Consider the following 6,000-nt stretch of genomic DNA (forward strand, 5'->3'; position numbering starts at 1 on the left):
TTTACCCAGCAGGTCCAAATAGAGGATGATTAGGGCCACGGGCCTGAGTGCAGGTGTCTGAAATGGTCTGTACTTGGCTGTGTTGGGGGAGGTCTTTTTCTCCACCCCCTTGGCGTCTCTATAAATACCCTAGGGCAGAGCCAGTCAGGGCCCTTTGGAATAGGTTCCAGGCCCTCTCGAGGCTGTCCTTTATTTTCTATCTGTTTATCTCTGCATTATAAATCCTTCTATCTAATATTTCCTGCTGTTCACACTCAAGAAAAACTCTGGGGAGCTGTGGGGTTGGTGGGTAAACGCCCCACATTATTGACTGGTTATTTAAATTTTAATACATTTAAACAACCATGCTCAAACTCTAGAAAGGATCAGATTGCTCTGTATGCTTTTAAGCAGAGTGACCTTCATGTGATTAGGAGTGAAAGATGTGAAAGAACTAAGTGAACTAAGATGAGAAAAAGATTACCTCCTCACAATTCCATAGGGGAAAATGTGAAGAAACAGATGAGTACACTCATTCATGTGTGCATATACATGCATACACACACACACACACACACACACACACACACACACACACACACACAGAGAGAGAGAGAGAGAGAGAGAAGAACTGGGTTCTCATTTTGTAAATGCACAAAATATTTCTGAAAATTAAGAAAGTACAATTTTTTTTCTTTTCTTTTTTTTTTTTTCCCATTAAGCAAGCAGTTTGCATCTACTAACCATGGTGGATGCTTCGAGAAAATTGTGACTATCAGTACTTATAGTGGGTAGCCATTCCAGCATTGGCCTGGAAGTTCCAACCCCCATTGAGGTTTCCATAATGGTCACGCCTACAAGGCAGGGCGAGAGAGGGGGTGGTGAAATTATTAAGGCTACTCCATTTTTGGTGTAACTTACAAATGAAGGGATAGGTAGATTATAGGTGTTCTCTGGAGAACTCTGCTCGGTCTACCTCCAGCGTTCAGGGTCCAGGCACCAAGAGATCCTTCTCTTTTGGATCCTGGGTCTTCAGCATCCTCTCTTGGCCCCGCCTTGTAGGCGTTACCATTATTGAAGCCTCAATGGGGGTTGGAACTTCCAAGCCAATGCTGAAATGGCTACCCACTACAAGTACTGTACAGCAGAATGTATTTAAGCTCTTAAAGGAAAACATAGCTGTGTGCTTATAACTCTAAATCTAACTGTCAAACTTCTGAAAGGTGATTGCTTCCTATAGGTTTAATTTGGTCATTCTTAGATGCTGTCATGCAGTTCATGATATGCACATTCAAGAAAGAGAGTATAAATTTCAATATGTAGATCTCCACAGGAAAACCACCACCCTCTGGTTTTTTTTTTTTTTTTTTTTTTTTTTTTTCTTAAGTTGCCCAGTACTCTTCACAGAAGATTTTTATAATGATGACAATCTGGAATAATAATTTCCTTGTTATCTTTCAACCTTAAAAAATGATCTGTTCAAAATTTTATAATACCCCAATTCCATCATTATAAATGTTATCTTCGGAAGGTGTCAAACACGCCAATTGAAGTCAAATCTTAATAAGTGCAATCTATTTCTGGTTGGAACGTTTCCCTACTGCATATCTCTTGATCTTTTTGAAAAAGCATAAATTAAACAATAAACTAGTTATATTGGTATCATAAAAATATAGAGATTGTTTAACATGCTAAAATATGAAATATTTTATCCAAACATTTATTTCCTATTAAGAAGTTACAGCTTCAGAGACTGTAGAGATAGCTGACTCGGAGGTTAAGAACACTTACTGCTATAACAGAGGGTCAAGGTTCAATTCTGTTTCCACTTCAGATGACTCACAACTGCATAGAACACCCTTTCTCAAAGATCTGATGCCTTATGGCTTCTGAGTATAGTACACAAAATTCCTGCAGCTTCATACACATACATAAAAATAAAATTAATATTTTTTAAATGAACTCTTATCTTTAAACAGAACTGTTTCATTTTTATCTGATATATGCTTATTTATTCAGGCTTTTATTTGATAAACGTTTATGAAGTTAAAACAACATAGGAGTGTCTCCTCTATAATAAGCTACAGAGAAATTTAAGAGGCAATGAATTCATTTCCCAAGACTCAAGGTTGATTGAGTGGTCTAAACTTAACTGTGGATTAAATCATAAATCTACAATACAGTGACAGCAAAAATTTATGGAGGCTTTAACATCTTAATCTCTTTATTTGTAAAATGTGCACAACAACACTACATTGGAATAGTGTTTAAGGAAAAAATAATTGCTAGTTATCTTCATTTTTCCTAAAATTTTATTAAATATAATGATGAATATTCAATATTTCTGTCATCTTATACTCTTATCAGAATAGGATTATTAATTTGTCATAGTAATTAATTACAAGTACTTATATCACATTCATAAATAATGGATTTTGACTTTATATCATTCAGGACCTCTGAGTTTTGATAGAGAAGAAGATGGAAAATAGACTGATAAATGTTAATTACACAGTCTGTATACTTAGTGTTTTGGTTAGAGTTTTTGTCACTGCCACCAAACACTGTGACAACAAAGCAAGTTAGGGAGGAAGGATTTTATCTGGCTTACACTTCCATATTGCTGTTCATCATCAAAGGAAATTATGACAGGAGCTCAGACAGGGAGGAACCTGGAGGCAGAAGCTGATGCAGAGGCCATGCAGGGATATTTCTTACTAGCTTGCTCCCCATGGCTATCTCAGCCTGCTTTCTTACAGAACCCAGGGCCACCAGCCCTGGGATGGCTCCACCGACCATGGGCGGCCCTGCCCCCATCAATCACCAGTTAAGAAAATGACTTCCAGCTCAATCTTATGGAAACATTTCCTCAATTGAGATTCACTCCTTAAAGATAACTCATTTGTCTGTCAAGTTGACATAAGACTAGTCACCACAACTGACCACTTATCAGCTTGACACAAAAACACATCACGATTAAGCCACAACCTTTCCTTTCTTATTCATCCCCAATATCTTACGTTTAAAAAGTAAATAATTAATCTACCAGGTAGAGCTGAATCCCCAGGGGAGTCTTTGCCCTGGAGAAGATGGGAATGGAGGGGAGGAGCTGGGAGGAAAGTGGGGGTAGGAGGCAGGAGGGGGAGGACAGGGGAACCCATGGCTGATATGTAAAATTAAAACAAAAATATAATTTTTTAAAAAAAGTAAATAACTTGAAAAATCCCAGAAATTCTAACACATCAAAATTTTAGTCTCCTTAAAAATACACACACAGTCTCTAAAAATCCAAAAAGTCCAAGCTTTCAGCTATAGGCTCCTGTAGAAATCAAAATTAAATTAAATACCTTCTTACTTCAAGAGGGAAGAACCATGGCATAGTCATAATCAAACCAATGCAAAGCCAAACTCCAGGCTCCAACTGTGTAAACACAATGTCCAATGTCAAAGACACACTTGCTATCTTTTGGGTCCCTCCAAGGGACTGGAGTCCTTTCCTCTGCCCTGCCATCTGCAGCACAAACAGCTTGTCTTTTAAGCTCCAGCTGGCTCCACTCTCCTGCTGCTGCTGTTGTTCCTGGTGGTTGCCCCATTGTCCTGGAATCTCCAAAGCTTCTGGGGTCATCTCTTGTAACTGGGCTACACTTTCATGAATAGCCCCTCATAGGTTCTCTCCATGATGCCAAGTATCAACTGCTACTGAGGTTGCACTTTCACCAATGGCCTCTCCTGACCTCTCACAGTGCCAAGCCTCAGTTGCCCCCCATGACCCCTTTATTCTTTCAAAACCAATACCACCTGAGTGACCTTTATACTACCAAGTTTCTCAAGCAGCCAGCATGAGGAACAACCTTGGCCACCTCTAGAACTCAGCTTCTAAGTGCTGACTCTCAAGATACAGTTCCTAGAAAATTTCACCTCAATGATGTTGGTTCCTTCTTAATCACAACTAAATTCTGAGCTTCAAACATTCAGAATTCAGTATCCCAGCAAAGCAAAATTTTCGCTTTAGTAGTTCTGGTATCTTGTTAATCACAGCTGATTCTTCAGCCCCAGTTAACCAGAACCACAGGATCTTAATTGAAAATAACAAATGGCTCGAATAGAGTCTTTAAACTTCCCTCTGGAACTTCACAAGCCAATCCTCCTCCTTCTGCACTTCTTTCAACATTCTTATCTTCCAAACTTCCATAGAACATCCCACTGAGTTTTCAACACTTAATGTCTTTTCTAGCCCAAAGTTCCAAAGTCCTTCTATAATCCTCTCAAAAACATGGTCTGTCACAGCAATACCTCACAGCTTGTCTTAGGGTTTCTATTGTTGCAACTAAACACCATGATCAAAAGACAAGTTGGGAAGAAAAGGGTTTATTTGACTTACACTTCCATATTGAGGCAGGAGGTGATGCAGAGGCCATGGAGAGACAATGCTTACTGCCTTGCTCCCTATGTCTGGCTAAGCCTGCTTTCTTATAGAATCCAGGCCCACCAGCTCAGGGATGACACCACCCACAATGGGCTGAGCCTTCCCCCATCAATCACTAATCAAGAAAATACTTTACAGTTGGATCTTATGGAAGCATTTTCTCAGTTGATTTTCTCTCCTTTTACATAGTTCATTTGTGTGTCAAATTGACATAAGACTAGCCAGCACACTGACTAAACTGATATACTATACTTTTGAAAATGTTTATTTTAATTGTGTTTAACTATGGGTATACATTTGTGTGAGTTTATGCCATTTGAGTGTATGTGTTAGGTCTTTCTTGAAAGGCTGTTGTGAGCCACCTGATGTGGAGGGCTGGACTTTAACTCATATTCTTTGAAAGAGCAGTATACACTCATAACCACAGAGCCATCTCTTGTGTCCCAATATAGTATAAATGTTATCTTCTACTCTTCAGCTACTATCTCAAATATCTATTGATTTGATAATACTTAAATCTGTTTTATGGATAAAGGGCATAGTGGAATTTGTCAGATATAAGAAAATAGATTTTATATATTTTTAATCAAAAATGACACTTTTGGAACAGTGAGATGGCTCGGCAGTGATGGTGCTCACAGCCAAGCCCTAGGGCCAGAGTTTAATCCTGGAAATGCACATGATGAAAGAAAAGAAACCAACTTCTTAGGGTGTTATATAACCTTTACATTTGCCTGTGGCACAGATACAGCCACACACGTGCACACACACACACACACACACACACACACACACACACACACACAATTGTAATAATGATAGTAGTAATTTCTCATTTTATCATTTTACAAAAATTGAATAACCGTCTTGATTACAGTAAAGTTGTGAATTTGAGCAGTGCTTGTACAAGAATTTTATCCAGTGGTTTGGAAAAATCTTGAAGGAAGGAACTGCCTTTAAAACTGGCAAAATAGCTTTTGTATTGAATGCTAATATAAGATGCTATGATCAAGTTTACAGAGGCCCCTAAGTAACTATCAGAAGCAGAAAATCCAGGAATGCAGAGGGAGGCACTGTATTCTAGTCTCTCATCCACCAGCAGCAGGAAAATATCCAAGGAGAGGGATGGTTTTGCCTATAAGATTTACACCCAATTTTATGCATGCACTCACTTAAATCTCATTGAAATCATGTTGTAATAAGTGTATTAATTTAATAGGTTGGAAAATGAACTTTAGTGGCTAAATATATGTTCAATATATCCCAGGGAGTAAGTTGAAGATGCAATTGAATATGGAGCATACTTTTATTTAGACTTCTAATAGTTGAATTGTAAAATTTCATGTGGGTAAATATTAGAAGGCAAGAAAACAGAATTCATCATTGATCAGATTTTTTTAGTACTTTAAACTCAGTCAGACCATTCCAAGTAGTAACGTATTTAACATATCCCTGAGTAGTAAATATAAAAAGTTATTATCATGTCATTTCCTCCTAAATTCTGTGTCATTAGGACAGATTATATTACATTACATATATTATGCAAAGTAATGATAGAATTAATCATGAAGTCACTTGGATGCATGTTATTCTAT

The 6,000-nt window shown here is 37.9% G+C and overlaps 1 pseudogene; it reads right to left on the bottom strand.

Moving 5' to 3' along the window:
- The window catches only part of LOC118569150, a 136,756-nt pseudogene extending 133,152 nt beyond the window's left edge, over nt 1-3,604 (bottom strand).
- Nucleotides 3,605-6,000: the final 2,396 nt, after the last annotated feature.

The sequence above is a fragment of the Onychomys torridus genome, chromosome 17 (genome assembly GCF_903995425.1).
Source record: "Onychomys torridus chromosome 17, mOncTor1.1, whole genome shotgun sequence".
Taxonomy (NCBI): domain Eukaryota; kingdom Metazoa; phylum Chordata; class Mammalia; order Rodentia; family Cricetidae; genus Onychomys; species Onychomys torridus.